Raw genomic sequence first — 21273 nt, forward strand, 5'->3', positions numbered from 1 at the left:
CTGCAAATTGCGAACATTAGTTGCACTGTCAGCTGTAAGCTTGGATCAAAAATTGTTCAAAAGCAACAATACGAGGCCTTAACTTTTAAGCTTCTTTAGATAAATGTCAAAAGCGAATTTCACTCGAATTTTATACTAATGCATCCTATATGTAGCACATATTCCCAGAACTTTATTCTTCAAATTCTATGTGCCAAGCATCAAACGCTGGCCTACGCTTCAATAAGTTGCCAGTAGTATAAAAGCTTTGACGTAAGTTCAACAGTCAATCAGCTTATTTTTATGCAGTTTTAAAATGCTTTTACTTTAACAATTTAATATATTTTAATGCTGTGTCTTTGTAAACTGAGCTGCTCACGTTAGAAATTTTTCAAATCAAGCTCAATTTAGCTTAAGCGTAGTCTCATTTTATACAAAGCGCAGCAGCAACTGAGCTCGTCTAAATTTTTTGCGCTATGCTTTGCGCCCCCGTTCAGCTCTTTTTACACTTTGTCGTTGTTTAAGGACTTTCTGTGACACTTTGATGGCCTCCTCATGCTGCTACCTGTCGAAATGCATGCAAAATTCCGGCTTGCCACGCCCACCGCCTCGCCCAGCTGTCAGTTGTCAGACGCTATCAGCGGCCGCAACTCCCACAGCTGGTCACACAGGTCAGTGCTTAACTTTTACAGAACAAAACTTTAGCACTTATTATTTTATTTCTGCTTATTTCGTTGACACTCTTGAAGGCGCGCACCATAAATTCTAATTACATATCAAAGTAGTTGTCACTTGTAGCAGCCTCTACAGCAAATTAATTATGCAAAAGCTCTAGCGCTTTAAATGAAAATATTTAGTAAACAAATACAAAATACTATATTAATGCAAATATACAATATAAAAATAATAAAAACATTGTGACCCCGATTTGAATAAGGGACGGGTCATGCTTTGCTGCTTTTCTGCTCCGGCGGGCGGCTAATTAAATAAATCTGCGACTGCAATGTGACGCAAGCAGAAACTTCTTGTCCCGCCCGGATTACCTTTTACGGCGGCGCATACAATTCAGCGATTTACATAATGTTCGTAAATTATTTCATACGCTGTGCTTTATTATTATTATTATTAATATTTGCGCCTTGTTTAGAGCGCACGTCACTCTTTGTTTGGCCTCCGCCGACAACAAAAACCGGCTACGTTGACGCACACGTCCGACTAGCCATGACTATGAGTCTTGGCCAGTCGCCAGTCGCCAGCCGCATTGTCAAAATTAAAAACTTGCTCATCTTTGCTACTTTTTGCGTATTCTTTGCATTAAAATTCAATAATTTGACTACAACTTTAATTTACACGTAATGCGAATGCAATATTAGTTTGAAACTAAGCTACAAACGCATAGCGAACTTTGTAAATTGAGTCCTGTGCTCAAGTGTGAATTTATTTGAAATTCTCTAGTGAGCGCAGCTCATCAAAACGCTTCCCCAAAGTTCATGGAAATTCTCTGGCTCAAGATAAATTTAGCATGTTAAAGTCAGTTGCATATTTGCGCTGCTGTGCGCACGTGTCAATGAAAATAATTTAAATTTATTATGCCAGCCAAAATAATGAAGGTAAACAAAAGGCAAGCATATTACGTATACGCCGCAAATGACGGCCAGCGCATGCAAACTGTGTATATGTGTGTGTGTGTGTGTTGAAAAGGGGGAAGACTGCACGGCTGCTGTGCTCATATTTTGTGTGTGCTAATTTGCAGTTGAATGGCGCTTTAATGCTCCGCAGCTGAGGCAGCGAGGCAGACAACTGCGTTTCGCGCTCCGACCGACGTTACGTGACATGACAGTAATTAACATAATAATCCATTTTGCGGCTGCAAGCCAGTGCAGCCAGTGAGCGCCTGTTGCTTGGGTGGAGTTTGAGTTTGAAGCTTTGCTGATGGCTTGGACTGCATTTGGGTTAACTAGTTGGGCGTTAGCGGGTTAAGCAGCTATGCTCACGATTGTGGCCACGACTTTCGGGCCTGGCACGTTCAATTTAATCGCATATGCAGTCCCTGCTGCTGCTGCTGCTGCAGCAATCCAATAAATTCGTATCTCATACACACTTGGGCCCAAGCACAAACAGTAAACTCTGCAAAATATTCTAACGCTCAAACTCCCAACCCCGATCCCAAGCACTTGTGTGGCCGTGTGCTCCTCTGACATTGCCAGACATAGCAAACACTGTCAAGCGTGTCCAAAATTGTTTTTCATTATTATTATTGTTGCTGTTGCTGAACTATTCACAATGACGATTTAACAGGGCGTGACCCAGCCCAGTTTAGTAGTTTATGTGAATTGAATTTCTTTGTAAATGACACAAGCATTGAAAATGTTTAGAGTCTGTGGTGAAGGTTGTGTGCAGATTCTGACAGCATTTGAAACACAAAGCGTAAGCTTAATGTTCCAGTGAAATTACTTAAATTTAAATTTACTTGTAAGTTTGCATATGAACGAAGTTTATTTATTTCACTAAATCAAATAGACCACCCAAGGAGTGGTAGTCAGAATGTAAAAACCCTATACCTATAACTTATTAATTATCTTTATTAGATGATGTAAGTAATTTACTAATAAATCAATGCCAAATTCCAAGCAATTGGTTTGCTTTGTATTTTGTTCATAACGCAGCTCGATTTATTTATACATAAACAAATGATTATGTGAACTATGAACAAAAGAATAAACAAACAATACAATTTGCTGATATATATTAAGCTTTGACAAGCTATTAGTCAAAACAATTTTATGCCTTGTTAGACTCATGAGATGCAACTGCGCAAAACTGCATTTAAATATGTTAAGATGCACAGATTTTCGCAAAATAATGTGAGGTTACTCCTAAAAATGCAGCCATTCACTTCTTATCAGTTTCAAACTTTCAGCTTAGACAAAAAAAATTAAGAGTGTTTTGAATTAATTAACTCATGGGATTCTAAACAAATGTATGCTGTTGTGTTTGATCAACGAAAATTTTGAAGCATGACTTAAACATGCCTAAAAATATTTAAAGCAAATGCTGTGCTTGGGCCACTCTAGTTTGTATGTCACACCAACATAAAATGGAATGAAACTTCTACATCGGATGTTTCTCTTGTTAAATTACAGCCTATTAAAGTTTAATATTTTACAGAAAGTTAACTTGTTTGTTTACTATTTTGTAAAAGCTTGATTCTGATTAGAATTCGCAACTTTTTAGTCTTATACACTCTGAAATTTTATAAAAAAAATTATAAACATGTGTTGGCTTCTCATAATTTGTCCAAGTGGCAAACGCTTAACTTTTACTCAAACAATATTTTATTTATAAATTTCGCTTATTAAGAATTCTGTTGTTGTGGCATTAGCTAATTATATTGATGCTGCTGTCGAATGCGGATTTAATCAATAATTCAATTTAATTGCTGCGCACAATTTTTCGCACATAATTTGCGAGCACAGTGCGGCCACCATCAGTCATAATAAAAGCCAAAGAAATATACAAAAAAATGGTTTGGCTTTTTAAAAGCCAATTTGCATGTCGCCAGCAACACAAAAACAAACGCAGAGCTACCAAAAATATCAGAAAATAAGACCATAAAAAACAGCTAACAGCCAAATGCTGCTGCTTCTGGTTGGGCGCTGTCGGCTTCCTGTCTTGATTTTGTTCGCTCATAAACTATTTTGCAGCCAAGCTGGCGACAAAAGCGACGCTTTCGGACTGTGTGGGAAATATAGTCGCCGTTGAGTCTGCTGTGTGCTTAGATCTTAGAAGGGCTGTCTTGCTGAATCGACAGTTTAGCATGCGTGTGCTTTTCAAATTTAATTAATTCTTGCCAGCTGCCCGTTGCCAATTGCGAGCTACCAGTTGGCATTGGTGGTCATTACACTTCCGTTTCTTAAATTGGCCAAATTAATAAGAGCGCACGGCCAAGGCCAAGCGAAACAGTCATCATCATCAAGCGGCCACAACAGCCAACGGCCAGCGCTTAAGTGGCCAATGGCTGTTGCTTGCCACAGCAGCGGCCACAAAACTCATGCATTGTGCCACCCGAAAGAAGCGTTAATTGCTGGCGACCCGCAAACAGCAGAAAAAAGCGCGCGAAAAAAGAAAAATATTAAATTCAACGGAAGCACTTGACAAAGTTGGCGCAGACAGCGAGCGCATAATTAAATTTTTGCAGTTGAATAAAGTGCAAACAATATGACGACGACTTTGGTGTTCAGCTCAAATAAAAGCTAACAGTATTATCTTTTAATTTGGACGCTTAAAAATGTTAAAGCTTGAAAATAAATAAAGAATTGCGCATAGTTTTTAGTCAAGGCTTAAGCAAAGCTAGACAACAGCAACAGCCCCAAGCTGCAAACTTTGCAAAGCTTTGAAAGAGCAAAAGACAAAGGGTCGAGGTGCCAGCAACAGCAGCAGGGCTTGGCAAAAGGACTTAAAGACAGGAGCAGGCGATCTGCATAATGAAATTGCTGTAAATTAAGTACAGTTACCGAAGAAATTGCCAGCAATTTAAAGTAGTCGAGAGTGGCAAGTGGCAAGAGTTGCCTTTTGGCTGCCAGTGCTGCCCCGGGCCAAAGGCCGTCACAAAAGTAGAACCTGAGAAAATAATAGCAGTCAATGTTGCGTTGCTGTTGCTGCTGCTGCTGTCGATGCTGTTGCTGTTGTTCTTTGTTGCTAGACAGACTGATGAGACAAACTTGCTGCTGATTGACTTGCTGACTTACTGACAGAGTGAAATGCAATAGCTTTGCCTATGCCTCGAACTGCGACTGCGACTGCGACTGAAACTGAAACTGAGACAACAAGAGAGAACGAGAACGAGAACGCTCACTGACTGACTGAACTGACTGGACTGACTGACTATCTATAACGGTTGGCTTTGTGTAGGCATAATTGAGCCGCATGTGCTGCATGCTTTTTTTTTCTCAGTTGCTGTTGCTGTTGCTTTGGCTGTATGCAAATCACTCTTTGTGTACAAAGCCTGTGGCTCCTCCGCTGGCTGCACAATTTGCTGGCAATTTTCGCACATTTGGCCAACTGCTGCTTTCACATTTGCCACAGCGAGCCAAACTAACTGAATTTAGATACCTTTATGCTAGCCTGACTACCACTTGCTCTCGCTCAATCGCGTTCTGCCAGCAATTACGTTTAGCCAGAGCGCCTAATTAACTGGGCGTTTGGCCCATTTATAAAATCAGCTTGCCACTCTAATTTATTTTAATTACAAGTTTTTGGCCAAGCTACCTCAGAGCGTAGTAAACGCAACGCACAGTTTTTATATTTAAGCGTTATTTATGAGCCTCATAAAAAGGGTTACAACTTGCAACAAGTTGTGGCTCAAGCTTACAAATGCTCTAACTCTTGTTTCATATAAAATTTGAGTTTTAAAAGCTTTTCACACAAGCTTTTCAAGTGCCATAAATTTAAATAAATTTTTTTAATTGCCTTGCATGCATATTTTTCTCTTTATCTTCACTTTGACTTGCATTGGCAACAATTTTTTGTGGAATTTATTATGCCAAGGCTTTCAGCCAAAAGCACAAAAGTTAAGCGCTTATCAAAAAGATATTAAGCTGCATTACGCAACCCTTGCAGACAGTGTATTTTATATAGAAAAAGGTAACATAACAAGCGCAAAACACCTTTTCTTTATTGCAGTTTTATGGCTGCCTAGATTTATATATAGCATAGCTATATACAAACCTTTTTGGCTTTTGTTTCAAACAAAAGGAAGTCAGAACCCGAGCCCTGAACATACAAAGCACAGCCATGTATTGCATTAAACTTTAAGTTGCTTTGTTGGTTGTTGTTGCGGTTTTGGTATTTCATGCCTGCAATTAATCATAAAAATTGCTTACACCTTTACGAGAGCAAGCAGACAGCACAAAACAGCAGCAACACTTTGACCACACGTATGGCACTTTACGCACATCCGTTTCCGGTCTGTATGTCTGTCTGTCTGTCTGTCTGTGGGTTTGTCTGGCTACCATTTTGGTGTGTTGTGTGAGTGTTCGTGGGGTCATCATTGCGTCATTTTGTCACTTTGTCAGGTCTTTGTAGTTTTTTTTATTTGCTCAGCCCCGCAAATGAAAAAAGATTCAAAATCAAAAACTTTTTATTGCGTTTTGCTTGCTATTTATGTCTGCACATTTATACGTTTTGTTAACAAACAGCATTTTATTTATTTGAAAATTTTAGTTTTGAAAAAATTGTTTGTGATTTATGAGGCGCAAAACCAACAGCAGCATCAGCAACAGCAACAGCAAAGAAGGCAATGGTGGGGCAACAAACTCGCATTTGGCAGACTTGTCGACGAGACACAGTGGCCACAAGTCCTCTTGCACCCACAGACACGTACACACACGCAGACTAATAAGTACACACACACACACAGCGCATTACGAAAGCGCGTAGTACAAGTATTTGCAAATTGCGTATACGTCAACAACTTGACTCGAAGCTGAGCTAAGAGCAAGTTGTTGTGACTAGATGCTTAGTTGGTTTAACTTTTTGCTGCTGACACGACATTTGACTTAATAATTATTACTGTTTATGTTTATATTTATGTTTTTCCAGTTTGTGTGAATTAAGCTCATTAACTCGTGTGGAAAATTGCGTTACAAAGTTAAATAAAATGAAAAACGCTCTCTGCAATTTTAATGGAATAGATCTGTATCGGTGAGCCCTTGTCAATTTCAATAAGCTTCAGCGTACGGGCAATTAAAGGTCAAATTAAATAACTGACATATCTCATTAAGCCTGAACCAGCTGTCGCCGCAATAATTGCCAGCGGGTCAGTTTTTATTAAAATTCAGCGCTGTGCCCTTTCGCGCTTTTATGCATAACTTAAAATAAGCTGTCAACGAGCTGTCAACTGCAATCAAAACTGTAGGCGAGTGTCATGTTTTGAGCTGTGTTGACAAGCTGCAAAACCGTGTGGCCCCATAGTCAAATATTGAACTTGTTATTAATTTGCCAGCGCCGCTGTATTGATTTATTTGTTATGAGAAAAAAACAAGTGGCCTGTGTCTGTTGCGCTTTAATCATAATTTGCCTCCAGGGGCACGCACGTACTCTCACGCATGCATAAACTGTAATTATTGCAAGTGTATTGAACACAGAAGGCGCCCGATCCGATCCACTCCCACTCCCACTCACATTCTATGTGAGTCGCGTCGAGCACTATGCTAATGTCAGAGAGCTGACGTGCGAGTCTACCGATTAGGTTACTTGGGTGTTTAGCTGTCAACACACAGCAGACAAATACACACACTTGTAACTGTGGCTCAGAATAAAGGAGAAATAAATGTACAATTATTTGCTTAGTCAGCAAGTGACATGCAATTATTTACACATTATTTTTGGGTGAGCGTAAATATTGCCAAGAGACTTTTGTGCGTTGGGCAAACACAAACGAAACGACAAACAAAACAAAGCCAAAGCCAAAACCAAAACCGAAATTTGGGGCGCACATTGCGTATACGCAACGGCGGCTGCCATTAATAACAAGCGGGGCAGACAAATTTGCGATGCGTCTTACACAATTGCCCATGAGTTGAAGCCACTGCTGCAATCATATTTTTGAATTTCAACAGCTCTTTAACCTTTCGCATATTGAGTTTCATTTATCTTATTTCCCTCGAATTTCCAATCAATCTGTTGCTGTTGCTGTTGCTGCTGTTCGCTCTTATCTACAAATGAATCCATTTATGAGTAAACTGATATCTCAGCAGCAATTCGTATTGAAATCAAATTATGTGCGCAAGCTTCTCTGCCTTATCTGCCAGCGAGTCAGTCAACTAACATAATAATTTATCAAGTGCCATCCAATCGAGCGCCTTCAGATATGCAAGGCTTTCAACTTAAAGTACATGAAGCTGTCGTTGTGGCAGCCCACGTGCCACTCAGTCAGTCAGTCAGTCAGTCAGTCAGTCAGTCACATTTTTCAATACATTTTTTGTTCAGCTTGTGCGTCAATCAGCAGCAGTCGAAGTCGATTCGAATCGACAGCTGCTGACTCGCATGATAAACAGCGAACTAACTCAACAGCAGCAGCAGCAGCAACAACTACAAAGCGAAGTTTGTGTAAACATTTTGGCAGCTTATATACTCGACTTATATATGCATATAAGTTTACAGCATATGCTGCAGTCTATCAGCACTTGCTTCATACTATTTGCAGCCCTTTTTACCTTGATTATAGCAATCGCTTATATCAACTTGTTGCTGATAAGCGCATTTCAACTTGTCGACCCTTAAACGCGCACACACACTCAAGCTGTGTTCTAACGCGGACAACACAAACACTCATGCATCTTTTAACACACACACACACACACACACATATGCATAACATGCAAGAGCGTGGTAGCTGTAAATTTATAGCTAAATTCCCCAGTGGCGCTCTCTCTGCATATTTCAGGCGCTTTGGCGGATTTTCAAAAACCATTTAAATGGCAACATAAAATCACTTAAGTGTGTTGCGTTGTTTGTTCAGCGCTTTATATTCCGCATTTTTATGCCGCTTTTGCGTGGCTTGCAACAAATTTCAATGCGGCAACAGCATACGCAATATGATGGCCAAAAAGCAGTGAGCCACGTTCGCTCAGCATATTGCACATTTGCATGGCGTAACGACAAAACTACGCCTTGATTTTAGCTTGGCCAACAGAGCAGACAAAACCGCAGCATATGTGTAGGCGTTTGTACGTGCCGGTCATAATCCTGCGAGAATATGCCGCCATTTTGTGTGTGTGTGGCAGCTGGCAAAGTGCACGCAAGCCATGCCCCCAACCAAAATATAATACACATTTGTTATAAATTAAGATTGATACCGAAGGCTGCACCCTGGGGACTCGACGCTTGCTACAGAATGTTGCGTCAAATGTGTGTTGAGTATAATAAGCCACTTACCTCTCTCGCCTCCTCTCGCTCTGCCTTTCACTCTCCCCTTCGCTGTGGTGTGTGTGCGAATTGTAAATTGTTAAAGCTGCAAAACAAAAACTCATTAGATATGTGCAGTAAAATTGGATTATTGTCATAATATTTTATGCTGATGCCTGCAGCATTAAAATAAAGCCCTAAAGCTTATGGATTTGGTATGCAGGCTGCTGTTAAAAATTAGCAACAATTAGCAGAGCGTGTTTATTAACAAATACAAATATTGAAAACACAAAGTATTTAATTCACGAACTACGCCATGTTTGTTGTATTTACAGCTGCAAATATTTGCATAAATGAAATTCATTTACAAATAATTTTATTGTAACCCACGCACAAATTAAATGCAAATTATGAAAAAGCAGCAAAAAGCATTAACATTAACATTAACAAATGTAGCATGTCCTCAATTTAACTACATGTCAATGCCAATTGGCATTGTTTTTATATATTGACTGATTGTCTGCCCATCATTTGCTTAGCTGTGCGCACATTAAACGCTCATTTATTTTTTTGTGCACAAACAACAAATTGCTATTGTTGTAGCTTTATAATAATTTAATATAAACAGCGACTACCATAAAAAGCAAGCTAAACAGCTGTCAAGCTCCGAAATTGTATCCACAAAAAATCCGAAAATTGTCCATCAATTGCTGCAACGAACTTGAAACTTGCCACCACAAAAAAAAACCGAAAAACAATAACAACAAAAGCAATGAGCTATATTACTGAGGCCAGTGTTTAATCAAGTGTGAAATCTTTAATCAAGTCCCGCTGCTGCTTGTGCCTTGCGCCTCGCAGCCCTTATACCCCACCACGCCCCCTGCCCCACAAACTGTAGCAGCTGCTGCCTGCTCTCAAGCCAAGCTGAGGCTATTGCATTGCAGCTGTCTCGGCGGGCCTTTCCGTGCTTTATTTGTTACCTGGTCTGACCTTTTTTTTACTTTTGCCTGTTCCCAGCGCCCATGAACGTTGCCCTCCCACGCGGCAGTCTAAGTTCACCCCACCCCACCCCTCCTACTCCACACACCGCTCGCAACTGTCAATTAAAAAGCCGTCGCTTGGAGTGGAGCTCCGGCCCTGAGCCTGCCACGATTTGTTGCCAGTTGGCAACGGCAGAAAATAAAAACAAAATAACAACGTTTATCGCTTACGAGTGCGAATTAAATGAATTTGCAGTAAATGCAATTGCAATTAACGGTAAAAATAAAAGGTTTTGTCTGCCAAAGGCGAAAGTATTGAATAGAAAAACAAGACTTAAGAGTTAGTTTCAAATTGAGCTTTGTCTAAGTAATTTCTCTGCATTTAAATAAGTTTATTGCTTTCACTAATTTAAGAATTTAATGCTTAGGCCCCTAAGTGCAATTACTACTTAGTTCTCAGGCTGCTTTCCCCAAAGGTATATCTCATATCTCTTGAGCATCAATAAACCCCATTAAGCGTGGGTAATTCTCAGTTGCAACAACAATAACAACAATAGAAAGTAAACACGCATTGCAGCTGGACAATGGCAGCAGCAGCAGCAGCAGCAGCCACAACTTTGTTGATGCTATGACTTTAAATATTTTATTAACAAACATAACAATTTAAATAAAGCAAGCCGCTGGCTGTTTGTCTTTTTGCCTTTTTGCCAGCCAAACAATAACCGCTGACAAAAGAGCCAAAAGCAAAGCCAAAGACAATTAAAAAATAAAATACAGACGCAAACTGAACAATCTCAACACCCGAGAGCTTAAACCAATGCTAACTAAAAAAAGGAAGAGAGCGGCAGAGCTGGAGAGACCGCAGACTGAAAAGAAAATCGTGATCTGTGCACTTTAAGTGGGTCAAATCTCATTGCTAGGGAGGCTGGAATGGAATTGAAAGCGCAACCAAAATGTAACTAAAAGATATTACTGTAATGGAAATGCAAATGAAAATGTTATGTGGCAACAACTTTTGTGTGCAACTTTTAGTTCAATCTCCCACACAGTCACACACACATAAATAAAAAAAAGAAAAGCTCATGCATTACAAAGTGAAAAGTTTTAATCATATGCTTGGAAAAACTTCATTAATTTGCCGCCAACTTTGGAGGCACTTGACTTTGGTGCAAATAAATGCCATTATACAAAAAATTTTATACAAAAAATAAAAAAAGGGTTCTCTACAAGAAACGAGCCGAGCCGCATAAATAATAATAAAACGAACAGTGAATAAGAACAGGAAAACCAAATGAGAAAATATAAAATAAGAACAGAGCAGCAGCAGCTGCTCTGCTGGCAGCGCAGTCGTTGCACATTTTATGCAAATACCAAGTTGAGCTGAGAAGTCAGTCGACAGTGGAAAACTTTGGCCCCTAAGCGTTAATAGAGACATGTTAAGAGCGACAGAGACAGAGATAGCAACAGCTACAGAGAGTGTGCGGTGTGTGTGTGCGTTGGAAGGAGGGGGAGGGGAGGTATGCATGACCACACAAGCTAAACGCCCTCACCCTCAAACCAGCATCGAATTTACACTGAGCGAAAAGTAGTGTATTGATAAAATACAATCTACAATTTGAGCTAACTTTTACTTTAGCTTAATTGTTTAGCATTTCTATAAATAGTGCATTTTATATATTTCTGTGATATACATTTCTCTCAGTGCCGTTCCATATGCAAAAATATTCGCATAATAGTTATGCATATATCTCGCGTCCACCGACAATAAACTGTTATGCGGCGAGGGCTGCCATTGCGGCAATTCTTTTTCTTTCTTTCTTACTTTTTTTTGCCATAGCCAAGTGCCCTGCTTATGCTTCTTGTTGGTCCCCTCCACTCCTCGCCGCTCTCAGCTTGCCACACGCTTTATGATTGCAACGATGCTGGGGCACTGCGGTTACATGAAATTGATTTTTCATATTTAATGCCGCCATATTACCAGCCAACTAGAATCTAGCGCATGTGGGGCCATAACCCAAGGTAGCTCAAGCAACAGAAATATTATAAAACGCTTTGGCCAACCAACTGTGATTGCATGCGTGTGTGTGTGTGTGTGCTGAGGTGTGAGCATTAACTTAAGCTTTTCAACGAGAAAGTTGTAATCTAAATTGCTAACAAGCACTTAGGGGAGTTGCGAACACACTTTAAGTATAAATAAAGTTTATAGCCAAGTTTGCGGACATGATCAGTGGGGAAAATGCAAGAACAAATTATTGAACTATGTATGCAATATGTTGGGACAATTTTCCTGGAATAAAATAATAGACAAAGCTGTCATGGCAAATTTGCAGAGAATTCTATAGCAAGATTTTAGCAAGAAACTATTAGTTTGAAATCAAATCCCAGAAGTGCAGAACTTTTCAATAATGTTGCAAATAATCTTTGGCCTGACGCTTCTACTCTGCAAAATAAATAAACTCACATTTAGTACAAAATTAACTGCAAAACTGAGCAGTTAATGTTTGCTGGTCAACGCTTGTTTATTTATTTACAAATATAAGCGTGTGTCAAACAACACAAAGTAAGTTTATTTAGTGAAAACTAAAACTAATAAAGTTCAAGTATCTTAACCTTTTTGCAAGCCATGTTAACTGGTTGCTCTCGCAGCGGAGCGGAGCAACATGTCGCAAATTGCACCGCAGGCTATTGTGAGTCCGCACATATACTTTGCATATATATACATAAGTATATAGCAGATAACCATAGCACGTTTGCTTATGGGTTTTGATATCCTATGCAGTAAGAGTTATAATAACAACGGGCAACGAGTTGTTGTGGCAACAACCTCAATATGCAACCAGCACCAGCACCAGCACACAATGAAACTTCAGCACACACACACACACATACACAGTATGTAGTGTAAATATACACATGTATGTATATTTTAGCTACTGTGCAGACTCATGCATAAATACAAAGGTTCGAGCACGAGTATGCAGTGAAGCTTGGGGGTAGTTCGGTTAACATTCAATCAAATATGATCACTGTTGTCATCATCAGTCGCTGAAGTTGCATTCAACTCAACTTTGTAGTTTTTACTTTTATGTTTCGATACACTTTGATACGCCAAGCAATGGCAAAGGGGTCAGTCAAAGCTGTGGATGAGGCTGAGTTTGCTGTACTCACGTAGTTTAGCAGATTAAAGGAAGCCTAACAAAAGCAGCAGCAGCCTAACAGAAGCAGCAGCTTAACAGTAGGGACAGCTTAACAGAAGCAGCAGCTTAACAGCATAAGCAGTTTAACAGAAGCAGCAGCTCAACAACAGCAGCAGCTAAACAACAACAGCAGCTAAACAGAAAGCAGCAGCCTACCAGAAGCAGCAGCTTAGCATCGCGATAGATAGAGAGGCGATCGTTCTAGTTAAAAGCATTACATGAAGACATACATAATAATAAATAATAGTGAAGAGCACTTAAAGTTAATTTAAATTAACGCACTGAAATCCAATGAATAGTAAATAATATTTGTAACCAAGCCATACATATATAGGCAACATAACACGTAATTATTTTATGAATTACTATCATATCTGGCGCTTTGGCACATCTAATCTATAAAATATGCAAAGCATAGCTTAGACTTTAATTTAGCTGCATTTATATAAACAGCTGTAGCTATAATTTGTTACAAAGTGTATTGCGTCCTCGACTGTTGCTCTAGTTGTTGCTTGTGCTTTTATGTTTGGTTGCTTGCTTGTTGCTGTTACATTGGCGCTGACATTTCATACGCCTCGTCAAAGTCAGATCGCTGCGTTGGCAGCAGCTAGCAGCAGCAGCCAAGACAAACTGCATAACCAAAACCGAAACCGTAACGGAAAGTCGCAAAAGCAATTCAATTGTGTGATTGACGCGTTTCAAGTGCGCTGATGTATCCTTCAATCTGCAACTATAGCCTATAGCTAATGCTAGCGAGGGTGGTCTGAGCTATTTAAAGAGACAGACAGACTAAACTAAATGTGCAGCTGTGTTAGATTTGCTGTTTAAACTAATTAAGTTGTTAAATATTTGGGCACACAACTATGCAAACGGCTCTCGTTAGCTGCTGCTACCTGGGGGCCGTCTCGCTAATGATAAGCGAGGACGAGGACGAGGACAAGAGCGAGGACGAGCTGTTTCAGCTCCATTACAGTTTGTTGTCGCTCATATCACAATGGGAATAGTGAGTGCTCATTGCGCAGCTCGTAAAAAGCTCATTAAACAAAACGCTGACTGCTGCGTTGACAGCAAGTCAAACAAACAGACAGAATAACGGAACGGACGTGAGGTTGAGCATAGAATTTTGTTGCATATAATGATGCAAAATATATATATACATATATCAATGCAAAATCTGAAGTTAAGCAAACAATGCGTGTGTGTGTCTGTTTGTCGCTATGTAAATTCACTGTCAAAATAATTACAAAGCTGGCAGCAGTGGCAACATGTAATTAACATGAAATGCGTATCTGAAAGATACACACACTCACAATTTTGAAGAGAGATAGCAGATAGCTGAAACTGATACCTGCTACCAGTTACAGTTAAAGCCGCCGCAGCGTTCCTAATGAGCATTACGCGCAACACATGTTTAATGTATCCACAAGATACAAACACACACACATTTACACACAAGCAACGCATTTAATAATGTCGAGAGTGGAGTGGGGCGCACACAGGTGGTGCCTAATGGATTGAAGCTAGGGTTAGTTGGCTCTGTCGACGACATGCATATGGACATGACATGGAGCTTTATGACAACGCTGACTAAATTTGATTAACCCAAATATGCTGGACAACCCAACAGCCCACCAGCCCACCCCACACCAGGCACTCTAGCTCTTAACAGCAGCTTTACTTTGGCTCGCTTTATGGCATTTTCATTCATCATTTTATGCTTTTCAGTCCCTGTGCCGCTTCTCTCTTTTTTTCCGTTTTTACCAACGCACGTTTAATTGAACGCCCAGACAGAAAAAAAAGCACTTTATTGGTTTTTCCAGTTGCTGCTGCCATCAAAAGCTGCGATAAAGTTTTATAATACCTTGCCAAAGTGCGCTTCACTCCAGTCTCGAGCATTAGCTTTGCGCTCATATGTTATGATCGTATATGGCTTGACCAACTATTAAACTAAGCGCCGCCGCATGAGGTCACCTTGAACTTGAAATGGCTTGTAAATAGATAAAAACTTGTTGTAGTTGCTTCCAGTAATTAATAAATCAAAATGTGTATTAGTCTAGCCAGCATACTGGCCTTGGCTGAAACAATGAACATTTTTTGGTAGCTCCGAGCAGCAGTTAATTGAGTAATTACTTAATAAGCGCCTCAAGTGGCTATTAAAAATTATATTTAATGTTTTTTTTAACGCACTCAAGCTGTGCAGAAAATAGATCAAGCTTGTGATTAAGTTTTGTTTATAAAATATCATATTGAAACAGTTGAAACAAAAGGCCTCTAATGAGCATAGATATTATAGAATAGAAGTAATTGAATTAGAAAAACAAGCTCAATATTTTTCCCTAATAGAGCATATTGTTATTGAAATCAAACTAACACTCCTATATATGCTTAGCTATAATAAACTTATCTAGGCTTTAATTAAAACTCACATGTCCGGCAACGTGTATTGATCGAAAAGTTGCCATAATTGCAACAACTACTTCATATGTTGCCCTGGCTCACAAGTTCAATGAAATTACTGTATGAGAAACTTTTTGTACTTTGCCACAAGTTTGGCCTTCGTAAATTGTATGTTGCATGCTGCTTGTGGCACACACACACACACACCCTTTGCCTAATCAAGCGTTGATTATGTGGTATTAGTTTAAGCAAACTTTTCAGCAACTTGTGCATATGCCTCACGCCTCAAAGGGCACTTAGTTAGACGCATTAACTTGCCACAAGTTGCACTCAAGAGTGACAGCTATGAAAATAGTTTTGCCTGCTAAGCCATTTAAGCCAAGTCAATTATTTACATATTTTGCAAATGCAGCCACAACAACAACAAATAATTTAAAATGATAAAACCTGTTTTAGGGCTGACAGTTGGGTTGGCCAGCCAAGCGCAAACAAAACATAATTATAATGAGCACTCATTGCCATATAGAACAATGAGTTAAAGTGCGCTGCATATTTTGTGTGTGTGTGTGTGTTGCAGCCACATTTGTATCTTTTGCATGCGCATGTCGTTGTGACAAACACACAAAACACAGCAGCAACAAAAAATGCTGGAAACAACAATTGTAGACAACATGTGTTGCCCATGTAGCCACGACAACCAGCAACAGCCACAACAACAACAACAACAACAACAACAACAACAACAGCAATGGCAACAGCATAATGCGACACAAAGTTCCGCTAGAATGCCCTGGCCCAGGCCCAGTGCCACAAACAGACACCAGTCCCCCAGTTGCCGCAAAGCGAGGCAACGTGTGAGCGGCAACGGGCACGACTGCACTTTTATCTGCTGCCAATGGGGCAATGAGAGAAAGGTTCTTTCGGCCCAAACCCAAACAGAATAAAAAACTGCAAGCACAACAATATAGCCATGTATTTGGTGTTGTTGTTATTGCTGTTGTTGCTGGGTAATTGTTTGGCAACGACTGCAACAACATGAAGTATTGCAAGATTTTGGGCAAATGAACTGCAAGTGCAAGGCACTCAACTTTGTTAGCGCTGCCTCACGATTTTTCTACTTTTTTCAAACGTACACTGTAAACCAATGACCAATCATTGGACCCTAGAGAGAGTACGTATGCTAAAAGAAAGAACTTGCCACAACAGAAATAAATATACAAATGTTATTGCAATCAAAAGCTGATCGCAAGCTTCATATTTTTAAAGTTTGAACAAGCCAGCGACAAAATATAATAAATTCACCAGAATTCATTTATATTTTTTTGTGCTTGCTTATTCAATATTTATTTATTTCAATTCTTGCAGAGTATTTCTGCAGTTGCATTGCTTGCTAACTTTAAAGTCTGCGCTTCAACAGCAACAGCCAAGCCGCTTACTTACTCGAAATGCAACTGTCTGTCAGGTGGCAGGGCCAAAATAGTTTCTATTTTTTTTTTTTGCTAGGCAAAATTGATAGATCTTCAACATCCTCTGCTGAATGTGCAGCGAGGCGCAGTCACAACTAGACAGCTTGCTGTAGGCTGTGGCAGGCAATCAAAGCGTGACTGCTGCCAATGCTGCAAGAACTTTTGTCTGACCTCACGCTGCTGCTGCTGCCAGTCAGTTGCCCCAAGCTGTCCCTAAAATGCATAAATAAAAAACACGAACAACAAATATCCTTGTGCACATTTGTTAAATTTTAAAAGAGCTCTCTACAACGTTATTTAGTCATTCATTTTTCAACGCAAAAGCAGACAAATGTTTATGTATTTGTTGACCAAATAAAGGCAACGTAATTTGTTATTGAACAAGGCTTAAATGTGGCATGTGTAATTGCTGTTGCATAATTTAAAGCTGCTGTCAACTGGGCATTGAAAAAAAGTGAATTAGTCAGTCAAACATTTTAGCTTCTCACTCAATAAAATGTTGTTATGTTTATTAAATTTGTGTAGCTTCAGCTTAAAGTACACGCTAATGTAATAAGCCAAGCATAATACAATTGTAGTTAAACAGAAACAAAAACAAAGCTACATATACATATATATATATATATATATATATGTGTGTGTGTATAGTAGCTGCCTACTGTTTTTTTTAAGGCATAAATCTGCCGAAGTCCTAAGCAAACAAATATTCGAGGAAAAGGAATTATGATAAATATTCAAAAAAGTTTTGGATTAGCATAAGCGTGTGGCAGGATTCTTTTGTTTATGGCCCCAGCAAAGAAAAGAAAAACAAAAAGTTTTGAGACCAAATTAAATTAATGAAGCATGACAAGGAATTGTACACACAACAAGAACGTTGGCTCGTTCGCCTTTGTTTTGGGAGTTGGGCGCACAGCCAAATGTCCAGCAAGAAGCCACAGTCAACAGTTTGGGGCCAAAACGGGCAGCCAAAGCAGCAGCAGCCCTTTAATGCGGCCTGCGGGCAACGGCTGTGCAACTGTTGCTGCAGACATAACGAAAATTTATGGCTTATCAATTTGTGGTACACGTGCTTGCAGCAATAGCAACAACAACAACAAAGGGGGTCATTGCCCCACAGAGCAAAGTACAAAGTCAACAGGCATATCCTTTGGGGCATCATGGCGTAAAAGATTCAATTAGCTTGCCTTTTAGATACCAAGAATTTTGCTTTGCTGTTGCTCCGTTGCTCCGTTGCTCCGTTGAGTGCAATTAAAACAAGCTGACTATAGCAAAAATTGCGCATACGCAGCGTACGCACAAAATTTAACATATTGTTTACTATGAACAACGATTGTTCAATCATTTTCGACGCCCGACGCCCGCCACCCCACACAACTGCAATTGAAGCTATATAGATTTTAATTAAAATTGCCTGAAAGCCTGGCCTGGCATTTATTTTAATAACAATTTTGTGACTTTGTGCTCGCTGCTCTGTTGCTGCTGTTTTTGTGCTGTTACTGCTGTCAACCCCAGCAACAATTTTCGTCACTTTTGTTGCCTGCCTGGCTATTTATTTTACTGTCCAGCTGTGCGACAAATGTGCAAGGGGCTGGGCTGGGCGGCAGGCAGGCGGGTCGAGCTGGCAAGTTAACTGTTTGCTTTGCTAATTAAAGTTGTGTTAAAAGCAAAAGCTTTTTGTATTTGTAGCTGGCAGATACTTTGTGCAAATCAAAGCAGCAACGCTCAGCAGGTAAGCATTGTATCGCAATATTTATGCACTAGCCTAGGGCGAAAGAGAAGAGAGGGGGGTGTGGCATGTGTGAGGCAATTTGTTAAGCTTTAATAATGCTAATTGTTTGCTGGCTGGCCAGCCAGGCAACTGACTCAGTTTTGGACGCACTAATTGAAGCAACTAATTGATGTGGGAGTTGCTTAAGAATTATGCGCCTTCATTTCAGTTTGATTGCATTAATGCTGCTATGAATAAATCTTAAAAGTATCTAAGCACTTCCACAAAGCCTCTTAAATTAGCAAAGCAAACATTTGCTTTAGCGCCCACTCTCTTTGCTAATCACTCTCGTGTTTGCGTTTGGCTCAAGCACTTCATCGATTAAGTACTAATCGCTGTCAATATTTAAGCATCTGCTTGAGAGCTACGAAATTCCACTTAGCACAGCTGCCTTTGCGTTGGAAACAATGCAGCGTCTTTTTTATATAATTGAAATTGTCGTTGGCCATTAAAGTCATAAAATGTTAAGTCTACAAAAATGACGTTTTAAGTTGCAGCAGCAGTAGCTGCTGGCTGGCTGGCAGCTGTTGTTATTGAAGCTGAAAGTTATTGAAATTGAAGACAACAATTGAGCGACAGTTGATGCGGAAGCGAAAGTAAACCAAACATTGGCAGTATCAATGAGCATATGTGCATGCTGCGTATACGTAATATTTTGTTATTTACGCTAATTATTTGTTATGGCCTTTTGCCTGCCTGCTGTTTTGTTTTGTGGCGCACTGACAAGCATTTGACATTTGTTTCCTGGCCTGTGCCAGCGTATCGCTTCACTTGCCTATTGTATTGACATGTGTGTGGGCCGCATGGGCTCGGGCTCCCACTGGGCCACAAAGGGTTAATGTGGCAGCCGCCGCTGCTGCTGCTGCTGCTGCTGCATGCAAATTGCCACAGCCTGCAAATGCAGAATGTGTCTGTCTAGCATTCACTTTAACTTATCTACCGCACCCATCTGCGCCTGCCAACTTCAACTTCAAACTGTCTGCATGCTCTCGAATCTTGCAGTCTACAGTCTACTCGAGTCTCGAGTCTCGAGTCTTGCAGTCTCTAGACTTAGAGCTCCTTGCTCTGCTCTTTGGTGGACTCGGCGACTGGCATGTCTGCAGCTTTTGGCTTAACAAGTGATAAACTTGTCGCTTGTCGTCAGCGTGCTGTGTTGTGGGTTTAAGTCCTTGTCCATTTTATTATTAGCACTGGACGTGCAGAACGCCTCTGCAACAGTCGCAGTCTCCCAGTCTCGGCTCTCGACTCTCGACTCTCTGCAGTGTGTGTGTTGTAAATAGTTAAGTACAAATTGCATGGCTAATTTGAGCTGTTGCACTGTTGACAACCTCAGGCCTCAAGCCACAGAGCGTTACATTTGCGCATTAGACAAAAGGTGTGAAGCCTCAGCTAATCCCCGCTAACCTAGTCGACTGTCTCTCAGAAAATAGTTTGCCATAAAGTAGTTAACTTTATGAGCCAAGAGCTGCGCTCATAACGTTGACGGATGACCGGGAGAACAAAGAGCAGGCGCATGTTGCAGCTGCCAACAGGTTAACAGTAAACATTTTTCATAAACTATAAGCAAGCAAGCAAATAATAAATAAATCTGGCAAAACTGTGCCAAGTGCCAGTTAATAAATTTTGAGAATAAATTACAAAGTTCAGCTACCTAGTTGGAAATGCTAAAGCCAGATGCTGCACTTAACGCATTCAAAGAACTAAAGATTTAAATAACAGAAGCAACACAAATTACAATTGGAAAACCCTTGGCACGATTCATGGAAAAGTACCTACATATAAAATAAAAGGGAAAACTGCCTGCGGAAACCTACAAACTTATTGTTGCTGGTTTTTCAATTAGCATTAGTTGCAGCTCAACTTGTGAAATTTAACACCAGCATTATCAAAGAGTTTAGCAGCTGCTAACAGTTTTCACTTACTCACTTCACTTGGCGCTGTACTATATAATTTTGTATTTTTTTTATTTAATCAGCATGCAGCTGAGCCGCTGTAACTTCATTATGTTTCAATATGTTGTTTGGCTGTTGTAACTGTAACTGTTAACGTTAACGTTTCGCACGTTCTATAAACGATTTGGAGCGCTTAGCGCTTTTGGCTCTTGCACTACACCATGCACTACACTGCACTACAAAGCACTGCAATTAAATAAACACGCGCTGCCAACCAACAAACAAAACAATTTGCATAAACAATTGCGCAAACCAAGTTGTTGAAACATAAACTTTCTTTGTAATTGTTGTTAGTTAAATTTGCTTTGCTTTTTTGGCATAATTATTTTGAAAACAAATGTTTAATGAGGCGCACACACTATAATAATATTAGTAAATTTTGAAGTTGCCACCAAAGCCGTTGCAAGCTCTTAAGTTAATTCAGTGTTGCCGTGCGGTGCGACCGTTCGCGACGAGACTCGTTTTTTGACTGTCCAACATGTTCGACATCGGCGAGCGAACAAGCCCAAAGCTTGAGAAACAAGTTGAGAGCAGCAACTGTTGGTTGCGCTGCGGGGGCGACTTTTTCCTTGGCGCTTGCATTCTAAAATGTTGTAACAAGCAAATGGACATATGCGTCAATAAAAA

General features: G+C 40.0%; 1 long non-coding RNA gene across 1 annotated transcript in view; it reads right to left on the minus strand.

Annotated features, from left to right (window-relative positions):
- LOC108599970 overlaps positions 1 to 20947 on the minus strand; it is a 30532-nt gene extending 9585 nt beyond the window's left edge. Inside the window, exons 1-2 of the long non-coding RNA XR_004458961.1 lie at positions 20617 to 20947; positions 8917 to 8992 (exon numbers count right to left, since the gene is read on the minus strand). This is a non-coding gene — a long non-coding RNA (CG43861). The remainder of the gene's footprint in view (positions 1 to 8916; positions 8993 to 20616) is intronic.
- Positions 20948 to 21273: the final 326 nt, after the last annotated feature.

Source organism: Drosophila busckii, chromosome 2L (genome assembly GCF_011750605.1).
Source record: "Drosophila busckii strain San Diego stock center, stock number 13000-0081.31 chromosome 2L, ASM1175060v1, whole genome shotgun sequence".
NCBI lineage: Eukaryota > Metazoa > Arthropoda > Insecta > Diptera > Drosophilidae > Drosophila > Drosophila busckii.